The 27,363-nt window shown below is 39.4% G+C and overlaps 1 long non-coding RNA gene across 3 annotated transcripts in view; it reads left to right on the top strand.

Annotated features, from left to right (window-relative positions):
• Positions 1-27,363, top strand: part of LOC140521328 (uncharacterized) — a 114,705-nt gene that overhangs the window by 57,724 nt on the left and 29,618 nt on the right. The window lies entirely within an intron of this gene.

The raw sequence follows: 27,363 nt of genomic DNA, 5'->3' as shown, positions 1-27,363 counted from the left end.
CCAGGTCTTCCTGCCTCCAAATCTATGCCCTGGATCTACTATACCACATTGTCAGGCATTTCTTCTCCTACTGCAGAAGAATCAGGAAAGGGTTAGCATTTTCTCCCAGACAGAGGCATGACAAATAACAGTAGCTATACTATTATTATCCAGGGATCAAATAAAATACCTTACAAAAAGCTGCTATGAATTCAGTTAACACTCTAAAATCATATTTAATCATAAAATCACAACCACATTATTTAGTCACAATGTAATCAAAGCATCTACCATCATTTGAAAAATAGTGATAAATTTGTGAGAGACATTTTATGTATTTACTTTAGAGAAATGTTATTTGTATAACATCTGGGGATACTCTCTTCCCCCCACCATTGCTTATAGATTCTCCCCAGACGAGCTATCGCAGGTTTAAGACACTCTGTGGATCCCCCATGCACCCTAAAACCACAGTTCACGAACTGTCACCAATATGTTTCTTTCTTATTAGTTATCCAAAAGACACAATTCAAAGCAAAGACATTTAATAAAACTGCTTAGTAAAGAATAAAATCAGTAGAGCATTTCTTCATAAACCTGAGATATCCTCCCATTCTCCCCTGACAAATGCACAAAACATCTTTGGGAAAGATAGATATTCCTAGGAAATAGAGGAATATTTACATAGGAAACCCATGGGGCCATGGCACACACATCAAGGGGCAGCTTCCACCTCTGACTCTGAATGATGCTGATGTCATTAAACTGCCTCCCTTGGGCATGGCGTGTAATCTCTGTCTGGCATTGCTTCCCACTGGTCTCAAGTGGCATTTCCCATGAAAATGAAAGGGTAAGAATACACAACTTCAAGTGGAGTGAGACTGGCTTTCCACCTCAATCCTTTGTTCCAAATTCTTGACTTTACTATGAACAGAAAAGTGACAACCAATCTCCCTGCTTTTGAGCTGCCTTATCCTTAAGGTTTCCTAGATCTCTTGAAATAATTACACAGCGCACCCCACTCCACCCCCAGAGGCCCACAGATTGGGTACCACTGTATTAGTTGGTCGTTATGGTCCATTTAAACTTTAAATCCTATGATTCTGATACAAAAATGTTTTCCTAAATGCGTAGGTAGTGTAATAATTTTTATCCCCATTTTACAGGTAAGAAACTGAGACAGAGTTTACTTAAGGTCACCTAGCAACCCTCAAATCCCACACTCAGACTTAGCCCTTTTAATTCCAAGACTAGAACTCTTTCCTCTACCCTAGTACATACACAAAGAAGTCACTTTTTTTCCCAATCCATATACTCTCCAGGATCATGTTATGGAAATACTCTGTGACATCAAATGTGCAAAGGATTTGGTCACTGTTTCTTTTTATTAGAGCAAAGGGAGAGGGAGGTAGAAGTCAGCAAGCTTGTTTTGGCAAGGGGAAATACCCAAGAAGACCAAACACAAAATACCCCAAAGTTCTGCTCGAAACCAGCTTGGCTAATTTCTCAGGCCCTTTGGGGCCCAGGCCCTCTCCTTCCCTGTTGGAAGCAGTTACAGAAAGACATGTGATATTGATTCCACTGAGGCTTTGATGAGGCAAAGAGACATCAATCCTGCCTCTCCTTTTCCTCCTTATGAGTTAAAGAGAACATTCTGCTTTCTCTTGCCTTCATACCCTCTCTGGGGATAACACTCCCTTAGAAAACATAGGCTTTTCCACTGCTTCTCTTTAAACGCCGCTTAAGTTATCAGTCCCTGGAAAAAATACTTTCTCCTTTTTAAGAGCAAAGTGAGCACTTTGTTCCTCACCACATAAAACCAAACTCTTAGTTCCAACCTTTACTGGATGAGCAAGTCCCTTGACCTCTACAAACTCCAGTATTCTTACAGGGCTGTGCTCTGATAACCTTAAAACCACATACAATGTAGAGTGGATAGAGAGTTGTGCTTGGAATCAGGAAGGTCTGGGTTTGAATCCCATCTCGGACTTGGTTCTTGGTTGAGTATGACCTTGGACAAATCTTGAAAATTATAAATTTTAGAGAAGGAAAAGAATTCTTTCCCGGAGTTTGCTAAATGAAACCACAGTCCAAAGCCCTACCCCAAAACAAAGCACTATACAAATATTATAATTTTTATGATTTATGATAAACATATGTTATCATAATGACATAACACAAAATATAATATATTGTAATATAAGCATATATTATGATATAACAAACACATTATAATATAACATACATTATAATATATGATATATGCAAATCTATTATATGTTATATGATAACATATAAACTTATAATATATGATGAAACATATATTATTTAAACATACATTATAATTTTTTATAAATGTCTCATCTCTCCTCAGTGCAATTCTTCCTTCAATGCCTCATTATAGTCCTATACTAGAATCCCTCTGACCTAGAGATTACTGTGGGCCAGCCCCTAATCTAAGCTCACTTGTCTAGATTCTGCCAGATCTCTCCTTCTCAATGATATACACCAAGGACCCCTGAACCTTGCCATAGACCCTGCTACGGCATCCTAAGGACTTCAGAGACTTTCCATCAGCCTTGCATCTGAATTTTCCTTATATGTACTGACCTCCCAATTAGAATATGAGCTCTTTGAAAGCAGGCTCTGTCTCACTTTTGTGTTTACATCATCTCACCTTTAGCACAGAGGTTGGCATGTGGTAAGGATTTGATAAAAAAGCTTTCCCAATCTATTTCATGCCATAGAGGTAGCCTTGGATTCTTGAGGACTCGGTTAGAGCCACAGCATCTACCAACCTCTAAGACCTGGCTGCCAATATAAGACATGTCACTCATCAACAGATGGTGGGTTGGCTACAGACTGGTACATTTTTTTCAGCCCTACAACCTCACAAAGAGGATCTCCTACAGCACAAAGAGACCCTTGCAGTGAGTGCCCATACCCTGAGGAAATCCTGGCTCCGTGCTGCCTATGTGAAGTCAGAAGGGCTGGGTTTAAATTTTGTCTCTAACATTTAGTCACTGTGTGGCCTTGGACCTATTGCCTCTCCTCTCTGAAGGTTCTGTTCTCTGATCTGTTAAAATGGAGAGAGTAGTACTCGTATCATCTCCTTCACAGAGCTCTTATGGAGAAAGCGTCTTGTAAACTTTCAGATGAAATAGATATGTGAGTTATCTTTATTAATGTGATCCTTGAAGAAATCTTATCTGCCTGGCTCTAATAGTAAAATTTCTGTGGGAAGAGCCTGCTTTATTTATTTGCTTTGTTTTATTATTTATTATTATTTTTTAATGTTTGCTCTCCCTCAGTGCTGAGCAATTAATTTAACAGGATTTTTAAAAATACTTTGGTTGGGTCAGGCATATGGGAGGCATTGGAAATACAGAAATAAGAACAGCAATGATTTTGTCTTCGATAGACTTCACGTTCTATGGGGGGAAACCCCACCATTATTAGCCCAGGACCTTATGCAGAATAAGTGTTTAATCACTTCAAACAAGGAACCTAGTTAGTAGAGTAAATAGAGCTCTGGATTTAGAGTCGGCAAGACCTGAGTTCAAATCCAGCCTCAGAAACTTACCTAGATGTGTGAACTTGGGCAAGTTACTTAACCTTTGCCTACCTCAGTTTCCTTACCTGTAAAATGGAGACAATAATAGTACTTACTTCCCAGGTTTGTTATGAGAAGATAATGAGGTCATATTTGTAAAGCATTTATATAAATACAAGCTATTATGAAATTAGCAAGTACTTATGAAGAGACTACCATATGATATGAACTGTGCTAAATGTTGAGCTCATATTCTTATGGGGATTTGAGAGAAAAAGGCAGTTTAGTCATGATGGTAAAGTCCAGAGAGTGGAGGATGTCTGAACTGGACCCTTGTTCAAAATGGGAGTCATGCTGTCTTCTATTGAAATACCAGCATCTAGGAAGCAGGAGCCAGCCATCTTGTTAACTTTGTCTGATTTGGTTTGGTTTTCAATCTTCCAGCTTGAACAAAATACCTGCATATAATAAACATTTAACAATTTCTCACATATTCCCCCATTTTCTCTGTCTGCCTCTGTCTGTCTCTCTGTCTCTGTCCCTCTAAAAATAAAAAAAAATAAAAAAAACATGGGAGTCATGGAAAGAAAGGACTCACCAGTGGAAGAAGCCATCCTCTACGGCAGAGGAAGAAAGCTGCTGAGCATAATGGTAAAGTCCAGAGAATGGTTATATGAAAGAAAAGAATGAACCAACAGAGGTCTAAATAGAAACCCATTTGCCCAGCATACACGACAACTGATAGTCTATAGATTTTAGAGCTGGAAGGGATTTGTGATATTACCTCCTCCTATGTTTTTATATTATAGATCAAGGACTTGAGGACCAGAGCAGGGAAGAGCTTTGCTCAAGGGCACACAGGCAACATACAACAGAACAGAGTGTTCAGATCTATGTCTTTTATGGCCAAATCCTGTTCTCTTTTCACTATGCCATGGAATCCTCAATCTTTAGAATGGGAACCATTCACCCATAGGATTCAGGGAAGGACTAAAGACAGCCCCTGCTATTTAACTGAAGTATTTTCATCGAAGTGGGCAAAATAATAAGACAAGTATGATAACATCGCTGTTATAATTGTAATGAGTCACAAATGCTATTTCAATGGTTTGCTTTGAAAGAAATACACATAACCCCACCAATTTAATTAAAGATCTCCTAGTCTTTGTAATCAGCACAACCACAAATGAAGACAAAACGACTTTCATGTGGCAGAACATACACAAAGCTGAACTTGCATTCCCATAAAAGAGAGGGTTGTGTTGGGTTGTGTTGTATGTGTGTGTTTTATGAGAAAATGGTTTATTCATAACAATAGAAGGATGCATTAAAAAAGAGAGAGAATTGTATTTTTCAAAGCACAGCACTGAGAATCTCCCTTACATAGAGATTTCATGGAGACCTCTTTTCCCAGTCACATAGAGTGGAAAGAGTTTGGAGGAAAATGGACATAGTTTGAACCCCATCTGCTACTGACAGTTAATATGATCCTGGACTAGTCACTTAACTTCTCTGTTTGCAATGTCCTTTTTTATAAAATGAGAGAGTCTGAGTGATTTCTCAGGCTCTATATCCTCTGATATTCTGTGTTCTAAGGCCCCTTCTAGATCTGTATCTTCTCTTTCTAAGCCCACTCCCAGCTCTGACATTCTGTGTTCTAAGGTTCCTTACCAAGTTGTGACATTCTGTGTTCTAAGGGACCTCCCAGCTCTGACAGTCTGTGTTCTAAGTCCACTCCCAGCTCTGACATTTTGTGTTCTAAGGCCTCTCTTAGATCTGATATCTTCTCTTTCTATCTTTGACATTCTGTGTTCTAAGGTTCCCTCCCAAGTTGTGACATTCTGTGTACTAAGGAACCTCCCAGGTCTGACAATCTATGTTCTAAAGTTCTTCCCAGCTCTGACACTCTCTGTTCTAAGCCACCTCCCAGCTCTGATGTTCTGTTATAAAACCTTTTCCAAGCTAAACCTTTCCTATGTTCTAAAGTTCCTTCTAACTGACATTTTATGTTCCATAGTCTTTCAGCTTTGACATTCTTTATTTCTCCTCTGAGCATCTATAATCGAAGGCCCCTTCTTCTTATGACATTTTGTCTTTTAAGGTCCTTCCCACTTCCTGAAATGTTATGTTCTCTTCTATGAATATTGAACCAATTCTTTTGTTTCCTGAATAAGCTTGCTATTTAGAACCATTCTCATCTTAAGGAATGGGTGTATTATCCCTTCTTGCAATCTAGAAATCAAACAAAAACCCAAATATACAATGTACATACATTTCTTTTTTCTTTTCTATTTTTCTTTATTTTGATTTTTCCAAAGATCTATCCAAATATTTTCTATATTACTAGTGATTTTACCAGTATGAGTACTTTTAAAAAATTTTCAACATTCACTTCCACAAGATTTTGAGTTCCAAATTTTCTCCCCACCTCTCCCTTCCCCATACCTCAGGATGGTGTGCATTCTGATTACCCCCTTCCCCCAATCTGCCCTCCCTTTTTTCACCCCCTTCTCTATGCCTTTCCCCTTTATTTTCCTCTAGGGCAAGATATATTTCTATACTCCATTGACTGTATATTTTATTTCCCAGTTGCATGTAAAAATGATTTTTAACATTCATTTCAAAACTTTGAGTTCCAAATTCTCTCCCTTCCTCCCTTCCTACCACCCTCATTGAGAAGGCCAGCAATTCGATATAGGTTATACACGTGTAGTTATGCAAAACACTTCCATAATAGTCATGTTATGAAAGACTAACTACATTTCCCTCCATCATATCCCCCCCCCATTTATTCTGTTCTCTCCTTTGACCTGTTCCTCCTCAAAAGTGTTTGCTTCTGATTACCCCCTCCCCCAATCTGATCTCCTTTCTATCAATGCCCCCTCTCTTATCCCCTTCCCCTCTACTTTCCTGTAGGGTAAGATAGATTTTCATACCCAATTGAGTGTAAATGTTATTCCCTCCTTAAGCCAAATGTGATGAGAGTATGGTTCACCCATTCCCTCTCACCTCCCACCTCTTCCATTGTAAAAGCTTTTTCTTCCCTCTTTTATGTGAGATAATTTACCCCATTCTACCTCTCCCTTTCTTCTTATCCCAAGACATTCCTCTCACTCTATCCTTAATTTTATTTTTTAGATATCATCCCTTTGTATTCAACTCACCCTGTGCCCTCTGTCTCTGTGTATGTGTGTGTGTGTGTGTGTGTGTGTGTGTGTGTGTGTATGTTCCGTCCAACTACCCTAATAGTGAGAAAGGTCTCATGAATTACTAGTATCTTTCCATGTCGGAATGTAAACAGTTAAACTTTAATAAGTCTCTTATGATTTTCCTTTCCTGTTTACCTTTTTGTGCTTCTTTTGAGTCTTCTATTTGAAAATCAAATTTTCTATTCAACTCTGGTCTTTTCATTAAGAATTCCTGAAAGTCCTCTATTTAACTGAATATCCATTTTTTCCCCTGAAGGATTATACTTGGTTTTGCTGAGTAGGTGATTCTTGTTTGTAATCCTAGCTGCTTTGACCTTCAGAATATCATATTCCAAGTGCTGCTAATACATTTCAAACAAGGAAGAATTACTGGAAAACTGTGTCAGATACTGTTGCAGGACACTCAAGATGAAATACAAAAATGACGTACTGGACTACTCTGCCTAGTATTGCCCTGGTGAATACAGTTTCACAATAGTGTCATTAATAAATAATAATTAAACCCATATGGTGATATCATGTAACGCAGCTATAAGGTTTTCAAGACATTTGTGATAATGACAATTTCCTTCTCCATAGTGCTTCAAAGTTTTAAAAGTATTTTTCTGACAATATCTGGTAAGTAGTACAAGCATTATTAATCCCATTTTACAGATAACGACACTGAGGTTCAGAGAGGTAGAGTTTTTGCCCAAAGTTGCATATCTATGAAGAAATAGAACCAAGAAGTTTCTTGATTCCAAATTCAGGGCTCCTTTTATTCCCCAGTGCTGCCTCTCATAATTCATAAAGAATGAACTGCCCTTGCATCTTGTTTCAGCTAATATTTTGTGGGGGTTTTTAAGTATCAACTAAAGATATTTGGGTTAAACTTTTTTCTTTTTTTCTGTTCTTTTTTAAAAATTTTTATTTATTTATTTTAGGTTTTCAACATTCATTTCCACAAAATTTTGAATTCCAAATTTTCTCCCCATCTCCCCCCTCCCTCCACCCCAAAACATCAAGCATTCTAATTACCCCTATCATCAGTCTGTCCTCCCTTCTAACATCCTTCTTTTCCCTTATCCCCATCTTCTCTTTTGTCCTGTAGGGCTAGATAAATTTCTATACCCCATTACCTGTATTTCTTATTTCTCAATTGTATTCAGGAACAATACTCAACAGTTGTTCCTAAAACCTTGAGTTCCAACTTCTCTTCCTTCCTCCCTCTCCAGCCATCCCCACTGGGAAGACAAGTAATTCAATGTAGGCCATATATGTGTAGTATTGCAAAAGACTTCCACAATAGTCATGTTGTGTAAAACTGACTATATTTCCTTCCATCCTATCCTGCCCCCCATTTCTTCTATTCTCTCTTTTGACCTTGTCCCTCCCCAAGAGTGCTGACTTCTAATTGCTTCCTCCTCCCATTGCCCTCCCTTCCATCATCTCCCCCCATCCTGCTTATTCCCTTCTCCCCCACTTTCCTGTATTGTAAGTTAGGTTTTCATACCAAAATGAGTGTGCATTTTATTCCTTCCTTGAGTCAAATGTGATGAGAGTAAGCTTCATGTTTTCTCTCTCACCTCCCCGTTTTCCCCTCCATTGAAAAGTCTTTTTCTTGCCTCTTTTATGAGAGATAATTAGCCCCATTCCATTTCTCCCTTTCTCCTCCCAACATATTCCTCTCTCATCCCTTAATTTCATTTTTTTGATATGATCCCATCCTATTCCACTCACCCTGTGCGCTCTCTCTCTCTCTCTCTCTCTCTCTCTCTCTCTCTCTCTCTCTCTCCCTCTCTGTATGTATGTGTGTAATCCCACCAACTACCCAGATACTAAAAAAAGCTTCAAGAGTTACAAATATTGTCTTTCCATGGAGGAAGGTAAACAATTCAACTTTAGTAAGTCCCTTATGATTTCTCTTTCCTGTTTACCCTTTCATGCTTCTCTTGATTCTTGTGTTTGAAAGTTAAATTTTCTTTTTAGCTCTGGCCTTTTCATCAAGAATTCTTGAAAGTCCTCTATTTCATTGAAAGACCATTTTCCCTTGAAGTATTATACTCAGTTTTGCTGGGTAGGTGATTCTTGGTTTTTGTCCAAGTTCCTTTGACTTCTAGAATATCCTATTCCAAGCCCTTTGATCCTTTAATGTAGAAGCTGCCAGATCCTGTGTTATCCTGATTGTATTTCTACAATACTAAAATTGTTTCTTTCTAGCTGCTTGCAATATTTTCTCCTTGACCTGGGAACTCTGGAATTTGGCTACAATGTTCCTAGGAGTTTCTCTTTTTGGATCTCTTTCAGGTAGTGATCAGCGGATTCTTTCAATATTTATTTTGCCCCCGGGTTCTAGAATATCAGGGCAGTTTTCCTTAATAATTTCATAAAAGATGATGTCTAGGCTCCTTCTTTGGTCATGGCTTTCAGGTAGTCTCATAATTTTTAAATTGTCTCTCCTGGATCTATTTTCCAGGTCAGTTGTTTTTCCAACGAGATATTTCACATTATCTTCCATTTTTTCATTCTTTTGGTTTTGTTTTGTGATTTCTTGGTTTCTCATAAAGTCATTAGCCTCCATCTATTGCAGTCTAATTTTTAAAGAACTCTTTTCTTCAGTGAGATTTTGAACCTCCCTTTCCATTGGACTAATTCTGCTTTTTAAAGCATTCTTCTCCTCATTGGCTTTTTGAACCTCTTTCATCAAGTGAGTTAGCCTATTTTTAAAGGTGTTATTTTCTTCAACATTTTTTGGGTCTCCTTTAGCAAGTTGTTGACTTGTTTTTCATGATTTTCTTGCATTTCTCTCATTTCTCTTCTCAATTTTTCCTCCATCTCTCTTACTTGATTTTCAAAATCCTTTTTGAGCTCTTCCATAGCCTGAGACCATTGAATATTTATTTTGGAGGTTTTGGATGCAGAAGCCTTGACTTTTATTTCTTTCTCTGATGGTAAGCATTGTTCTTCCTCATCTGAAAGGATGGGAGAAGATATCTGTTCACCAAGAAGGTAACCTTCTATAGTCTTATTTTTTTCCCTTTTTTGGGCATTTTCCCAACCAGTTACTTGACCTTTGGGTCCTTTGTCAAGAGTAGGGTACACTCTAGGGATCTGTAAGATCTCAGTTCCTCCAAGGTGGCACTGTCAAGCATGTACACAGGTCTGGGAGCAACAAGAAACTTTGGTGCTCAGAATCTGTGAGTAATAGAATTCTCTCTCCACAGTCACCTGGCCTCCAGTTCCACCAAGCCAGCACTGTGGGCTGAGATTCAGATAAGCTGCTCGATTCCCCCAGGGGCTTTTGGTGGGGGCAGGGCCACCATTCAATGTGAGATAAAGATCAGCTGCTCAAATTCTGTAGGAGCATTAGGTGGGGACAGGGCCACCACACAAGGCTGAGGTATAGATCAGCTGCTCAGTGCCCCCAGTGTTTTATGATCCAATAATGAATATGGGCTGCTGTGGGAGTTGCTGCCACTTGATTTGGCCTCTACTATTGCAGCCTAAGGCCAAAGCTATGGGAAGACCCTGCTCCCTTCTCTGTCAGCTGAAAAAACCCTTTCACTGGTCTTTGGTGCTTGTGGATTGAGGGATCTGCAAACCACTGCTACTGCTATTGGGGATTCCGTTGCCCTGCCCCCAGGCCTGCTCTGATCTTTCTCTCGGCGCTGTGCTGAGGCCAAGGCTGGGCTGGGCTCCGCTCCACATCTGGTGGGAAAGACCTTTCCTGTGGGCCTTTCAGGTCACCCTGGGCTGGAAATCTCCTCCACTCCTTTGTCTGTGGCTTCTGCTGCTCTAGAATTTGTTGAAAGTCTTTCTTCACAGGTATTTTATAGGCTGTGGGGGAAAAGCTAGTGTATGTGCATCTTTCTACTCCCTGGGTTAAACTTTTATGTATATCTTTAATTTAAAAATTTAAAATCTTTAAAATCATCTCTTCTCTAGCCTTTGAAACAGGAAATGCTAAATGTCAGTTAATAACGCCAAGTTTCTGTTCGCTGCAGAACTGATACACTTCCATGAACAATGAAAGAATAAGAGCAACAAGTCTGGAGGCAGCTAGGTGGCACCATAGTGCACAGAGCACTGACCTTGAAGTCAGGAGGACCTGAGTTCAAATTTGACCTTCACCACTTACTAGCTATGTGATGCTGGGCAAGTTATTTATCCCCAGTCACTAGAAAAAGAAAAGAAAGAAAAAGGATAATGATAGATCATATCTATCAAGTGCTTTCAGAGGAGGTGAATTATGTCAGTGTTAATACTATTCCCATTCTGCAGATGGAGAGGCTGACTCAGAGATGAAATGACCTGTTCAGGGTTACACAGCTAGTCTTTGTCAGAGCCAGGATTTGAACCAGTGATGTGCTGGTAAAATGTTTAACAACCAAGTTCTCTGAAAAAAAAAAAGTATGCACACACACTTCCAAGTTTAGTTGGCATTATTGACATTTCCTCCATAACTTTTTTAAGTCTAAACAATCAGCAAAACAATAATCAAACTCTGATTTGGAGTGCTGATTTTGGAGGTGCAAATATGATAATGTAATAATATTTACTAAGCACCTACAACGTACTAGGTACTGTGCTAAGTGTAGAGGATAAAATTAATGAAAAAGAAAGTTATGGTGTCCCTCCAAGGAGATTACAATCTAAAGGGAGAGTCTCAAAAGAAGGTAGTAAAGGGGGTGGGGGGAAAACATGAAACTAGGGGGTAGCAGGTGGTAATAGTGGGGATACTTAGGTATAAATTTTCAAGTGTAACTGCTTACATTGAAAATTTAACAATCTTCTGCCAAGCAGGTTAGAGCTGTTTCCAGCACCTTCCTAATTTGAACCCAGATCTCCTGGCTTTCATTAAGTGATTTAATCTATCTGAATGTCTATTTCCTACTTTGTAAAACTAGAAGGCTCCTTCGAACTCTAAATGTCTTCAAGCCCAATTCTCTTTCTAATATACCACACTGTCTCCCCACGAGAGTTAGACTAGAAGGCTCCTTCGAACTCTAAATGTCTTCAAGCCCAATTCTCTTTCTAATGTACCACACTGTCTCCCCACGAGAGTTATTGTGAAGATCAAATAAGATAATATATGATGAATTTCTCCTGTAGCTACAAAGTTCTGGAAAAGTGGGAGATGTCATTTGTATTATTCAAATGATCCATTTAGTCTTGTAGTAATTTCATTCAAACACTTCAGAACTGTATCTGTCTGTCTGTCTATCTATCTATCTATCTATCTATCTATCTATCTATCTATCTATCTTTTTAAGACCCTAAATGCATCCCTGAGTTTCAGCTACTTAGTTAACATCTTTAGATAAGGATAGTACAGTTCTTAAAATTGTTAGTATAGTTGTTCAGTCATATCTGATTCTCTGTGATCCTATTTAGGATTTTCTTGGCAAAGAACTGGACTGGTTTGCCATTTGTTTCTCCAGCTCATTTTGTAAATGAGGATTGATAAAAATAGAGTTGTGATTTGCTCATAGTCACACAGCTAGCAAAGATCTGAAGCTGAATTTGAACTCGAGTCATCCTGACTCCAAACCCAGCTCTCTATCCACTGTACCATCTCAATGCCATTCTTAGAATAAATGATTTTCAGTATTTGAAAGAAATAGATTGTTGCTTGAATTCTAAATGCCATTTAAGTGTTGGTAAAACAGCGGACATCATGGAATGATCTTGGGTGCCTTTGGAGGGTCAAGTGGTAGTAAAGCCCTTGGAAATAGTTTATTACCCCAGCTTGAATATATTTCTGAAAAGATGGTGAGCGGACATTTAGAAAAGGAAGCAGCAATTACAAAAAGCCAGGATAGCAAGATCAACAGGACAAACCGGATGGACGTATTTTCTTTTTTGGAAAGGGATACTAAAGCCATCCAAGAGAGAAATATGAGTCAAAGTGACAATTGGCCTAGATTTTAGTAAAAGAAGTTGACCAAGACTCTCATGCCATGTGTAAGGAAAAAGATGCAAATATCATGGGCTAAGGAAGAGCTCTGTATTATATAAGGCCATTTGAAACAAAATGTCAGGCTGCATGTGGCATATATCCCTATGATCTGGGATCTGGCCCACCCTGTCTTCTACTTTAGTGGAGGGTAGGTGGAAGGCCATGATTATACTGCTAATGGCCTAGCAGGGGGAGGAGCTGGCAGGATCCAGGACAGTCATGACTGAGTAGTTCTTCTTTCACTCTCCTATCTGGAAGGAGGTTATTGTGCTAGAATTATTTCTATCACATCGAATATTATTAGTCTAGGGATGCTACATTTTCACAGGTTCTGAGTAGAAGCCATTTCCCCTTTTTACTCCAAAGGGGATGGTGATCCTTAGTGTCCTCTCTTCAAGTTTAGTTCCCTCCCACCAAACCCTGGTTACACAAAAAACAGTTATAAATAGATATCAACATTTTTTAAAAATCAGAGAAAACTGTAAATAGAAATTAGGGGGAGACATAAATTAGAGCTGACGAATATAGAAGAATGAAAGAGATCTTGATCCTAGAGCAAGAAAATATCTCAGCTCTAACAAGAAAAGAAGAATCTCACCAGGAAAGTCTGTTCTTGGTGTTCATCTTTCATTCTTGAAGAGGACCAATGATATAAGTAGGGTGATGTCCTGACTTGCAAGTGAATTGGATTTAAGTGAGATAGAACTGTGCAAAGTCACCAGCCCCACTCTTTCCTCCAGAGTCATTTAAGTCCAGTGAGTGGCAAAACATGAGTCAGGAGGACTGGTGATGGCCCCAGATGCAGTGGGAGACTTTAGCCTTTTTAAGCTTTGCCAGGTCTCACTTTGTCTGAGACCGGTTTACCTTTAGCATTCTCTGGAAGTACAGATTCTGAGAATCAAGGGACATGGTGGGTGGCTGGCTTCTATGTCATAAGATCTGTGTGGCTCCAGTTAGCTATTCAAAAGTCCTCACCTTTCCTCTCTCACTTGTCTCTCTGTTTGCTTCCTTCTCTTCTCCAAAGTCTTTCTACACATATACAGCCTCCTGGGCTGGGAGGCTGGAAGTCTGGGAGGCTTCTCAGTCAATTGAGAGTTATAGCTCACTCTCAGGCAGTGAGCTGTGTGTCAAAGCTGTCCTTTGTGGAAACTCCCTACCTGACTCAGACTGGGAGCATGTAATAGTACAATTAGGTGATTTTGAAACCAATCACACTGCCACACTCCAAGAGGAGTCATTAATGGCCATCAATGTGTCAACTTGAGATCTTGTGTAATACCTAAGAGATCTGTGCTTGCCTTTATGTAGTTCAACATTTCTTAAAAATCAATGATAAAACATAGATTCATTATTATAAAATTTATGGAAGATTTTTAAAAAAATGATGAAGAACTAATACACTAGAGGATGATAGAGTCAGCATCAAAGATATTTTGGCAGGCTAGGGAACTAGGCTGAATCTAATGAGATGAGTTTGAGCAGAAATAAATGCAAAGTCTTCCTGATGGGTTCAAAAATTCAACTTCAGAAATATAAGTGAGGTGCAACTATACAAAGACGTTCATACTGAAAAGACTTGAGGGATTAGTAGACTCCTATGTCAACAATATGATTATTTTTGTCCTTCTCGAAGTAGACCATGACATCAAGATGATGACATGACTTCAGTTGACTTTGATTTGAGTGAGGGAGGGCTGTGTAAGGTCACCAACCTCAGTTTCTTCTCCAGAGCCATCTGGATTCTGTGGCCTGATATTCATCAGGATGATTGGAGATGGCCCAGGATGCAATGGGAAACCCTGGTCTTATCACATTCTCACTTTGAGCGCAATACACCCATTCAATGAATAGGCTTCTTTAAGTAGTTACTCAAGGGATGACAACAATATGATATGGCAGTCAGGAAAGCTAGGCTGTATTGAGGGTTGACTTCAGAGAGTATTAACTTTCAGAAATAAGGAAGTGATAATCTCCTTATACACTAACTATACTAGAATATCATGTTGCTTGCCATATTGTAGAAAGGGTAGTAGTAACTTGGAGTATTGAGAAGAGGGCTAGCAGGATCATGAAAAGCCACATAAGTTCAAACTACATGTGAATTGTTTCAAGGAACTGGGGATATTTAGCCTGGCAAAGAGAAGATGTGGACCACATAGGAAAGTAATGGAAGATAGCTACTTTCATTTTCAAAGATCTGTCCTGCAGAAGATGGATTTAACTTTTCCTTGATACCAGAAGGCAGGATTGATGAGTGGAAGTTTTAGAGAGGTAGTCTTGACATGATGAAAAGCTTCCTCACAATTAGGTTTATCTGCACTTGAAATGGACTCCCTTGGGATGTAGTGGGCTCTTCCTCCCCAGAGACCTTCAAGCAGCAGTAGGATGAACACAGATTGAATATATTATAGAAGACATTCTTTTGTAGATATATATTATGCTAAATAACCTCCGACACCCCTTTTAATTGAAATTTTGGAATTCTATGATTTTGGAATGAATCGCCACCTGGGAACTAAGCATGCTATATATCAGACTCATACAATATGTAGTCTTTATATGGGAGGGAAGAGAGAAGGGAAGGAGTTGTCATAGTTCACGAGAATCTGTGCAATAATAGCCTGTCACTTTAGAAGAGGATTTTATTATAACCTAATGTCTTTTTTTTTTTTTTATCAATTGCTCAACTTGAAAAAATGTATAGCAATGTATCAGAGTCAGCTTCCAGTAACAAGCAGTTAGGTGGCACAGTGGAAAGAATGCTGAACCTTGAGTAAGGAAGATCTGATATCAAATCTGGCCTCAGACATGTACTAGCTGAGTGATCCTGGGCAAATCACTTAACCTCACTTTCCTCATTTGTAAAAAAAAAACAAAACAAAAGTGTGGAGGGGAGAGTAATAACTACCCACTTCTCAAAGTTGTTGTGAGGAGAAGATAAGACTAATAAAGTGCTTGGCACATAGTAGATGCTATATAAAGAGTAACAGTAGTAGTTGTAGCAATAGTGGTAGTAGTGGTAGTAGTAGGAATAGGAGTAGTAGTAGAACCTGATTTAGAAACCAAGAATCCTAACTCTTGGGAGTGGATTTCTCAAACAGTGGGGGAAGGATGAAAGATACCTAAGGCAATCCCTTAAAAGGGAGGTAACTCCAGATCTATTTCTCTTCCTTCCCCTGGAATGCTGTAATTTTGGGCTCATTTGTGCCTCATTTCTTTAGGTTTTGGTCCAAATTCCCTAAGTCTTTCTCTGCTTTAGGAAGTTGTAAAATAAAAATCATTAAAATTTCTCTTCAGTCCAGTTCTGAACCCCTGTATTTGTTTTTTTTAAAAATAGTTTTATTTATTTTTAGATTTTGACATCCCTTTCCACAAAATTTTGAGTTCCAATTTTTCTCCTCATCTCTCCCCCCCCTACCCCATAACACCTTCCATTCTGATTACCCCTTACCTCAACATGCCCTCCCTTCTATCACACTCCACCATTCCCTTATCCCCATCTTCTCTCTTTTCTTGTAGGGAAAGATAAATTTCTATACCCCATCACCCATATTTCTCATTTCCCAGTTATATGAAATAACATTTCTCAGCATTCATTTCTACTACTTTGAATTCCAACTTCTCTCCCTCCCTCCCTCCCCACCCATCCCCACTGAGAAGGCAAGCAATTCAATACAGGCTATATATGTGTCTTTTTGCAAAAGACTTCCATTATAGTCATGTTGTGTAAGACAAACTATATTGCCCTCCACCTACCTTGTCCTACCTTTAATTTTCTATTCTCTCATTTGACCTTGTCCCTTCCCAAAAATGTTTACTTCCATTTACTCCCTTCTCTCATTTGCCCTCCCTTCTTTCATCCCCCTCACTACACTTGTACCCTTCTCCCCTAGTTTCCTGTAGTGTAAGATAGATTTTCAAACCAAATTTAATGAGCATACTATTTCTTCCTTAAGCCATATGTGATGAGAGTAAGCTTCACTTTTCCCCTTTCACTTCCTCCCTTTTCTCCTCCATTGAAAAAGATTTTTCTTATCTCTCTTATGAGTGATGGTCTGCCCCATTCCATTTCTCCTCCCAAGATTTTCCCCTCTCACTCCTTAATTTAGTTTTATTTTTTTATGGATATCATCTCTTCTGATTCAACTCAACCTGTACTCCCTGTCTATGTGTGTGTGTGTGTGTGTGTGTGTGTGTGTGTGTGTGTGTATAATCCCTCCACCTACCCAAATACTGAGAAAAGTCTCAAGAGTTACAAATATTATCTTTCCATGTAGGAATGTAAACAGTTCAGTTTTAGAAGGTTCTTTATGATTTCTCTTTCCTGTTTATCTTTTCATGCTTCTCTTGAATCTTGTGCTTGAAAATCAAATTTTCTATTCAGTTTTGTTCTTTTCATCATGAATGTTTGAAAACCCTCTATATCATTGAATGACCATTTTTTCCCTTGAAATATTACACTCAGTTTTGCTGGGTAAGTGATTCTTGATTTTAATCCCAGTTCCTTTGACTTCTGGAATATCCTGTTCCAAGCCCTTTGATCCCTTAATGTAGAAGCTGCCAGATCCTGTGTCATCCTGATTGTATTTCCACAGTACTAAAATTGTTTCTTTCTAGCTGCTTGCAATATTTTCTCCTTGACCTGGGAACTCTGGAATTTGGCTACAATGTTCCTAGGAGTTTCTCTTTTTGGATCTCTTTCAGGAGGTGATCAGTGTATTGTTTCAATATTTATTTTGCCCTCTGGTTCTAGAATATCAGGGCAGTTTTCCTTGATCATTTCATGAAAAGTAATGTCTAGGCTCTTTCTTGATCAAGACTTTCAGGTAGACCCATAATTTTTAAATTGTCTCTCCTGGATCTATTTTCCAGGTCAGTTGTTTTTCCAATGAGATGTTTCAGATTATCTTTTATTTTTTCAATCTTTTGGTTTTGTTTTGTAACTTTTTGGTTTATCTTATAGTCATTAGGTTCCCAGCACTCCACTCTCATTTTTAAAGAACTGTTTTTTTCAGTGAGCTTTTGAACTTCCTTTTCCATTTGGCCACTTCTGCTTTTTAAAGCCTTTTTCTCCTCATTGGCTTTTTGGATCTCTTTTTCCAGTTGAGTTAGCCTGTTTTTAAAGGTGTTATTTTCCTCAGCATTTTTTGGTTCTCCTTTAGCAAGCTGCTGTCTTGCTTTTCAAACTCTTCTATGGCCTGAGCCCATTTCATATTTATTTTGGAGGTATTGGAGGCAGAAGCCTTCACTTCCTCTGACAGTATGCATTGTTCTTCCTCATCTGAAAAGATGGAAGGAGATACCTGTTCACCAAGAAAGTAACCTTCTATGGTCTTATTTTTTCCCTTTTTTGGGCATTTTCCCAGCCAATTACTTGACTTTTGAATCCTTTGTCAAGAGGCGGGTCTTAGTGCTCCTCTTTCCCCCAGGACTATGTTCAGGGCTGAGATTCAGATCAGCTGCTCAATTTCCCCAGAGGCTTTAAGCTGAGCTGCTAGGACAATGGACCCAGGCTGCTTCTGCAGCCACCATAGCCACCCACTGCCTGCTGCTGCCACTGCTGCCACCACCTCTGCTGCCACCACCTCTGCTGCTGCCTGGGGCTAGTGCTAGGGGGACCCTGCTCCCCTCTCGCCCATCTGAGAAAGCTGTCCCCCACTGACTTTTGAAGCTTTCTTTGTCGCTTGTGGATTGAGGGATTGAGGACCCTCCCTGCTGGGGATTCTGCCCCAGAGACCTTATCTGATCCTGTTCCTCCCTGGTGCTGCACAGCCAGGGCTCAGCTCTGCTCCATTCAGTATTCCCATGGGGTAGACCCTTCCTGTCTGCCTTCCAGGTTACCTTTGGCTGGAAATTCTGTCATTCTGTGGCTTTTGCTGCTCTAGAATTTCTTGAGAGTCATTTTTCACAGGTATTTTGTGGGTTGTGGGGGAAGCGTTAGAGTATATGCATCTTTCTACTCCGCCATCTTGGCTCTGCCCCTTCTGAACCCCTGTATTTGGCAATCAGACATAACTCTGTCCTCATGGAACTTATAGTACTCATTAAATAAGATTTATATAGCAATTTAAAGTTTGTGAAGTGTTTTCTTTTTTAATTATTTTGTTTATTTTCAGTTTTCTACAACCACTTCCATATATTAGATTTTTCCCCTCCCTCCCCCTTCTCATCCTCTCCTTCTCCACTCCCTTGCAGAGACGACATACAATCTTATATAGGTTCTACAATACATTCCTATTAAATACATTTTCACCTTAGTCATGTTGCATAGAAGAATTAAAATGAATGGGAGAAATCGCAAAACAAAACATAAAGCATAACACAAGAGAAAATGGTCTACTTCATTCTGCTATCCAATTCCATAGTTCTTTCTCTGGATGTGGAAGGCATTTTGCCTCGAGTTCATTGGGAATTTTTTAGGTCCTTGCATTGCTTTGAAGGACTAAGTCTACCAGAAAAATTCCTGGCACACTCTGGTTGTTGCTGTGCATAAAGTTCTTCTGGTTCTCCTTTCACTCAGCATCAGTTTGTATAAGTCCTTCCTGGTCTCTCTGAAGTCTTCCTATTCATCATTTCTTATAGCACAATAGTATTCCATTGCATTCATATACCACAATTTGTTCAGCCATTCCCCAGTTGATGGGCATCCCCTTGATTTCCGGTTTTTGGCCACCACAAAGAGAGCTGCTATAAATATTTTTGTGCATGTGGAACCCTTTCCTATTTTTATGATCTCCTGGGGATACAGTCCTAGAAGCAATATTGCTGGGTCAAAGGGTATGCACATTTTTGTAGCCCTTTGGGCATAGTTCCAAATTTCTCTCCAGAATAACTGGATCAGCTCACAGCTCCACCAACAATGAATTAGTGTTCCATCTCTCCCACAGCTTCTCCAGCATTTATCATCTTCCTGTTTTGTCATGTTAGTCAATCTGATAGGTGTTATGTGGTACCTCAGAGTTGTTTTGACTTGCATAGCTGTAATCAATAGTGATTTAGAGCATTTTTTCATAAGACTATAGATAGCCTTAATTTCTTCCTCTGAAAACTGCCTGTTCATACCATTTGACATTTTATCAATTGGGGAATGATTTGTATTCTTGTAAATTTGACTCAGTTTTCTATATATTTTAGAATTGAGGCCTTTATCACAGACACTAGTTGCAATAATTCTTTCCCATTTTTCTGCTTCCCTCTTAATCTTGGTTGCATTGGGTTTGTTTGTGCAAAACCTTTTCAATTTAACGTAATGAAAATTATCCATTTTGCACTTCATAATGTTCTTTAGCTCTTGTTTGGTCAAAAATTTCTCCATTCTCCATAAATCTGAAAAATACACTATTCCTTGTTCCCTTAATTTGTTATCAATTTGTATATTTGTTATAATTTGTATCAGTCTTTACACCTAGATCACGTATCCATTTGAACTTTATTCTTGTGTATAGTGTCAGGCATTGGTTTATGCCCAGTTTCTGCCACACTGTTATCTAGTTTTCCTAGTAATTTTTGTCAAACAGTGAGTTCTTATCCCAGAAGCTGGGGAAGTGTTTTCTTTTTAATTTTTATTTTAATTTGTTTCAATTAACAGACATTTATTTTGTCTCCATCCTACTTACTCCCTCAATTGGAAAAAAGAAGAAAAAGTAAACTTTTAATATGTATTATATTATATTATGTATTATATATATGTATACATACACACACATATATGTACTTAGTGAAGCAAAACACAATTTCTCATTGGCCATATCAAAAAAGAAAAATCTTATTCTGCATCTTTAGTTATCTGTTTGGTAGGAGGTGGGTGCAGTGGCATGCTTCATCTTTGGTCCACTGGAATTATGGTTGGTTATAGAGTTGATCAGTGTTCTTAAGTCTTTCAAGGTTTGTTCATTTTTAACATATAGTTGTTTTTGTATAATTTATTTTCTTGGTTCTGTTGACCCTATTCTCCATCAGTTCACATGAGTCTTCCCAAGTTTCTCTGAAACTATCTTCTTCCTTATTTCTTTTTTTGGGGGTGGGGGAGGTTTAAATAGTATTTTTTTCAGTTACATATAAAAATAGTTTTCAACATTCATTTTTTAAATAAGATTTTGAGTTCCAAATTTTTTTCCTTCCCCCTTAGAAGGCAAGCTATGTGATATAAATTATTTGTGAAAGAAGAAACAGAACATAGGGAAAAGCCACAAAAACAAATGAAAATAGTAAACTTTGTTCTGCATTTGTACTCCATCATTCTTTCTCTGGATGTGGATAGCATTTTCTGGCATGAGTCTTTTGGAATTGTCTTGGATCATTGTATTGCTGAGAAGAGCTAAGTCATTCACAGTTGATCATTGCACAGTGTTGCTGTCACTATCCACAATGTTCTCTTGGTTCTTTTCACTTAACTCAGCATCAGTTCGTGTAAGTCCTTCTAGGTTTTTCTGAAATCTGCCTGCTCATCATTTCTTATAGCACAATAGTATTCAATTCCATTCATATACCACAACTTGTTCAGCCATTCCCCCGTTGATGCACATTCTTTCAACTTCCAATTCTTTGCCACCACAAAAAGAGCTGCTCTAAATTTTTTTGTACATGTAGGTCCTTTTCCCTTTTTTATGATCTCTTCAGGATATAGATCTAGTGGTGGCATTGTTGAATCAAAAGGTATGCACAGTTTGATTGCCTTTAGGGTATAGTTCCAAACTACTCTCCAGAATGGTTGGATCATTTCACAACTCCACCAACAATGCATTGATCTTTCAATTTTCTCACATTCTCTCCAACATTTAGCACTTTCCTTTTCTGTCATATTAGCCAATCTGATAAGTATGAGATGTTACCTCAGAGTCAGTTCATCATTTATTAAGGCTCAATATTATTCCCTTACACTCATATACCATAAGTTATCTAGTCATTCCCCAACTGATGGGCACCCCGTCAGTTTCCAGTTTTTTACCATTACAAAAAATTCTGCTAAAAAACATTTTTGTATGTATGGGTCCCTTTCTCCTTTCCTTGATCTCTTTGTGGTACAAAGTGCTATACACATATAATGGAGATCTGTATTGTTCAGTTGTTTCAGTCATGCCTGACTCTTTGTGATCCCATTTGGGGTTTTCTTGGCAAAGATCGTAGAGTGGCTTGCCATTTCCTACTCCAGTTCATTTTATAGATAAAGAAACTGAGGCAAACAGGATTAAGTGACTTGCCTAGGGTCACACATTTAGTGTCTGAGATAAGATTTGAAATCAGGAAGATGAGCCTTCCTGACTCCAGGTCTGACACTCTATCCACTTTGATACCTAGCTGCCACAATGGGACATGTGTGATGATTGCCAAACTTTTGACTCAGTTATGGGTATGGATAGGCAATAGATGAGTAGCTTCTTCGCCTTCAAGACACAGTGCCTTGACCCCTGGGCCAATTCATTGTTGGACTGGGCCAAGCAAGTCATTCCACAGGTATGGTCTCTTCCTGGCCTTAGCTACTGCAGCAATCAACAAACTCTGCTATGGGTACCAGTTGCTAAACTTCTGGTAGCTCTCCCAAACTTTTGCAATTTGCATGACAGAAACTTAGTTTAATCTCTGATACTTACTCACTTTAAAGCAGAAAGGGAGGAAGAACAGAAACAGGAAAACAAAACCCAAAACAAAAATCCAGCAGTTCCACAAACATCAATGCCCTTATGGACATGAATCTGATCAAACAAGGCCATCGGAGATAAGCAGCATTCGGTGGCTACCTCTCTCCCTAACCAGCCATTTGAAGTTCTTTCATCTGACAGAGTTCTATTAAATCTGAATCTTTTGCAGGCATACTCAATTCTGGCTCAGCAGCCAGTTAAGAGACTTATCTCCATAGGGTTAATACCTGCTGTTTGCTTTGAAATGGGGAAAAGAAGGGCACCTCCCCATATTTGGATAGCAGATTCACTGAGCCTCCACATGGGGTGACACTAGGCAAAGTATACTGTACATATTCAAAGGGCTGGGCTCTTGTTTGCTCTTCATTCTGGAAGAGGAGCTTGACATCAGGAAAGTGATATCACTATTTGCAAGCGAATGGAATTTAAGTGAGGTCAGGCTGTGCAAAATGCTCAGCTTCATTTTCTCCTCCAGAGCCATCTGGGTCCAGTGGCCAGATAGAAAGATCAGGATGACTGGAAGTGGCTCCCAAGGACTGGGTCAATCTCCTTATTATAAGGTGTTTTGTTTTACAGATAACTTCCCTGCCCTCCTTTTTTGTTTATAAATAATGTTCCTTCTTTGTGCCTCAGTGTCCCTTATATAATGAGGAGGATGGACTAGACAGTTCTTTAAGTTCTAACCTTCTAGCATAGAGACTCTATGATCTAAACATCCTTCTAACTTCGACATTCTATGTGCTAAACTTTGACATTCTATGTGCTAAGATTCTTTTAATTCTAACATTTTCATTGCTAATGATTTTATTTTTTGTGTTCTAAAGTTCTCTCTAGCTCTGATATTTTACATTCAAAAGACACTTCTATTTCTGTCATTCTGTTCATCTGCTTCATCTCTGAAATTTTGTGTTCTAAGGACATTTCCATCTTTGGCATTCTGGGTTCTAAGGTCCCTGCCAGCTCTGACATTCTGTGTTCTAAGATCCCTTCCAGCTCTGACATTCTGTGTTTTAAGATCTCTGCCAAGTCTGACATTCTGTGTTCTAAGGTCCCTCCCAGCTCTGATATTCTTCATTCTAAGGTCCTATCCAGCTCTGGCATTCTATGTCCTAAGGGCCCTTTCAGTTCTGACATTCTCTGTTCTAAGTTTGTTATGAGCTCTGACATTTCCTGATCCTATGATCTTTGGGGAGGCAACATTTTATACTCTCATCGAATTTCTGTCTGGGTCATTGTACTTAGAGGATTCTGGGACATGCGTGGCATTCATTCCAGCCCAGCTCTGGGATGGATTGAGGCCTCCTGACTTACAGCTCTAATTACCATGCTCTACTGCTGTGTCAGGGGACCTTTGCTTAGCCCAGGCTGCAGTGCAGAATTTCAGAAAGGCATCCTTTTCTGCCTTTCATTTACGCTATGTCACCGGGGCACACATTTTCAGACAGCTGTTCAATAAGATCATCTTTTACTGTACAATTAGCAGCAGATTCCCCCCATCCCTCAACAAAAGGAGGAATTATATAATTATTTGTTTCCCTTCCTTGGTCAGTGGTAGGCAGGATAGGTTAGTTGGTATTTGTAAAGTAGAAAGAAAAAAAAGATGAGTAAAAGTGTTGTGCGGGAGGGAGGAGAGAGAAGAAGGGAATCGATACCCTTGAAGGGGGCCTGCTTACAGGGCTGGGAGCTTTAGGCCTTAACCCAGCTGGACTAGCTGGCGAAGGGGGAAGGGGGAAGGGGGAAGGGAGAAGTGAACCACCCACACACTTCCCCCACATAGAGATGCAGCTGCAGCTCCCTAGGCCAAGTACTAGGCATGACAGACTAAGGACATGAGTTTTGTTTCTTTTTTTTTCTTTTGCAAGAAATTCGGTGTGTCAGCATGATGCAGTGGAAAAAAGTTCTGAGCTATAAGTCAGGGCATTGAGGTTCTGCTGCTAAACAGTTGTATAGCCTAGGGTAACCTCTCTGATCCTCCGTTTCCTCGTCTGTAATACAGGTGATTTGAGTACATGACCCCTACTGAACCTCTCAAATGTAGGTTTTACAACTCTGTAAATCTGCCTAAGGAACTTAGTATTTTCTCTGGAAGGAAAGAAAAAAAAAGAAAAAGAGAGAAAGAAAGGAAGGAAGAGAAGGAGGGAAAGAAAGAAAGAAGAAAGACAAAGAAATTAACTTCCTAGTGTTAATGTGTGAAAATTGCTGCCTTTGAGAACTGGTAGAACTCTTAGAGATCCTTTTAGGTCAAGTAGAGGCCTGACTAGGTAGGCAAGGAAGGAGTGAAGCAGCCCAGGTCTGCCCTGTATACATCTAGGATGTGTATAGTTGTTTATATGTTAACTTCCCCACTTCAATGTGCATTCCTTGAGAGCAGGGGTTGCGTTTGCCTTTGTATTTTCAGGGCTTAGGACAGTGCCTGGTAAAGAGTAAGCACAGATAAATAAAGGCTTGCTGACTTGACTAAGGCACACTTCAGTTTTTGTTTTCATAAATTTGCATGTTTTCACACTGCTCCCCCAGCAGATAATTTATTTTGTCACATGAAATGATGGGAAGCAAACACAGGGAGCATACTTTTCAAACTTTGCTCAGATATTGTGTCCCAGCTCTAGGTCAATGCTTCATTTTTACAGATGAGGAAACTGAGGCCCAGGAAAGTTCAGTGACGATCCAGATCACACAACTTGCTCAGACTCAGTTAATGAGATAATGGGAGAACCAAGCGTACAGTTGAGGCCAATTGACTCCTATGTCCTTCTACTTTCATCACCAGTTGTCTCCTGAAATTGTATAATCTTACTTTTCATTTGGCCCTCAGATCAAGTTTTAAACCTAAAGAAGGAGAATTTAAAGATTCTTCCAGGAAATTAAGTGAACCACCTAAACAGACATTTAGGATTAAATATTGAATGAGAATATGTATTACCTCATAGAATAATACATGTGACTAATTTCATATAATTTTTTATGAAACTTTAATTATTTTGAGATTATTATTTCCTTTACCCTTGTGATATCATCATCATGACCTTCACAGATTTTTACTTTTCCTTCCTTCCTCCCTCCCTCTTTCTTTCTCTCTGTTTCTCTCACTTTTGCACTCACTCTCTTGATCTTGCTCTTTCTCCCTTCCTTTCTTATTGTTTTAGATGAGGAAAATGAGGGAATTGGAGGAAGTGCCATATCTGAAATGGACCCTGAAGAAAGGCAGGAAAAAACATCAATGGATGGAGATGGGGTGAGATAGGGATGGGATATTATGAGGAAATTGTCTTTCCAGTCTTGAAAGAGGTGGCATGAGAAAATGCTGGAAGACAAAAGGACCTCAGGGAATGGGATGTGGAGAATAGTCACCTAGACTTTTTAATGGAGAATATGAGAAGAGAAACAGGAGAAGATTGCAGTGTAAAGGAACGGAAGTAGCCTCAGATTTAGCATCAGAGAATCTGGGTTCAAATCCTGACTGTCATTTATACTACCTGTGTCATCTTGGCCATCTCACTTGATTTATAAACGCCTCAATTTTCTTCATCTGTAAAATTAGGAGATTGGATTATTTTACTTCTAAGTGATCCTATGTAATCTGGTCATGATGTAGTCATTTGATAGGAGGCCTTGAATGGCAGTCAGGAGTTAGTACTAGATTCCACAGGCAAAGACAAGTTGCCAAAGAGTCAGATAGGAATGATGGAATCATAGTGGCATGTGAGGATGATGATGATGGGCCACTCCTCTATCTAACTCCGAATTGTGCAGGTCACCGAGGAGACTCCCAATACAGAGAAACTAGTTCATTTAGTTGCAAAGAGCTGGTCTGCTCCATTCAAAGGAACAGTGTCTCATTCTTTGATTCCGAGTCAAGTGCATAAGACTTCCCTGAGCCAGGTTGTTTTTTTTCTCTCTCACAATGCAGCCCCTCAGTCTAACTCAAGGCAGGTCAATGAGCTTCTCTGTTCTTTACACATTTCCCGATTAGAATAATGAATCATAGAGCCAGAACCCACCCCACCTTAACAAGAAATCTGGCCAATAAATCTGACTTCTAACTAATTTTCCCTAACAACCCTGATAACTAGTGTAGTTGGAAATAAAAGAGTACTTCTCCTACATCTGCTCTAAATTTGCATTTCAGAAATTAGAGAACTTAGTTATGCGGAATTACATAGCAACTGGGCTGGGACTGGGGTATGGAACTGATCGGGTATTCAGCATAAATAAGACGACTTTAAAGATCTTTCCAGGAAATTGAGTGGAACACCCAAACTGACATTCAGTATTAAATATTATATTTGTATAGTGGTCCCGTATAGTTCCCTGGCATCGAACATCTGGGGGAGAAATTGAAAAAAGCAGAAATTGAATACCTGGTTGGAATTATGCTCATCAGAGCTAAGGCATTAAAATATTACTGTATACACTCCAAGTCAGTCCGTTTAGAAAGGTAGAACTATTAAAATATGATTAGTTGAACCATATCTGGTCTCAGAAATGTCATACACCATTAAAATTGAAGAGACTTTGATGCAAATACCATTGGCAGAGCCTTTGCTTGATCAGCAGTTATGCGCTGAGGAATGCACTCTGAAAATACACGCCCCGGCCGGAGAGGGAGATGCCTCGCCACTAGGAAAGGAAGGCTTGCCCTCTAGCTTCGTTCCTTTCCAGCCTCGGTTCTTGGCCTCGAGGGAGGAAAGGCCTTGTAGGTCGGACCCAAATCACCCCGCGCGCCTGCGGACATTCCGCACCATTTTTCTTAGAGTCTCCGAGGGGCGGGATCACCAAGAAAGTTCTAGCGTTGCGTACGCAGCTTAGTCTTAGCGTGCCGCACGCCGCTGTCTTGGACGTTGGGGCACACAGCTGGATTTCAGCACAGTGATGTCATTAGAAGTCCATGTGTCTGGTCAGGGTTTGTATTGTCCTTGCATTGGTGCTCGCATGTTCCAAATGAGTGACGTTTTTCTAATCCCCAACTCCGCCTTCCCGGGACCTTTTGTCATACCTAGAACCAAGGAAAGCGCCATCCCAGAGGCCTCCTCTTCCCTTTCCACC

The sequence above is a fragment of the Notamacropus eugenii genome, chromosome 1, assembly GCF_028372415.1.
Source record: "Notamacropus eugenii isolate mMacEug1 chromosome 1, mMacEug1.pri_v2, whole genome shotgun sequence".
Lineage (NCBI taxonomy): Eukaryota > Metazoa > Chordata > Mammalia > Diprotodontia > Macropodidae > Notamacropus > Notamacropus eugenii.
This window is presented reverse-complemented; position numbering and strand designations above follow the sequence as displayed.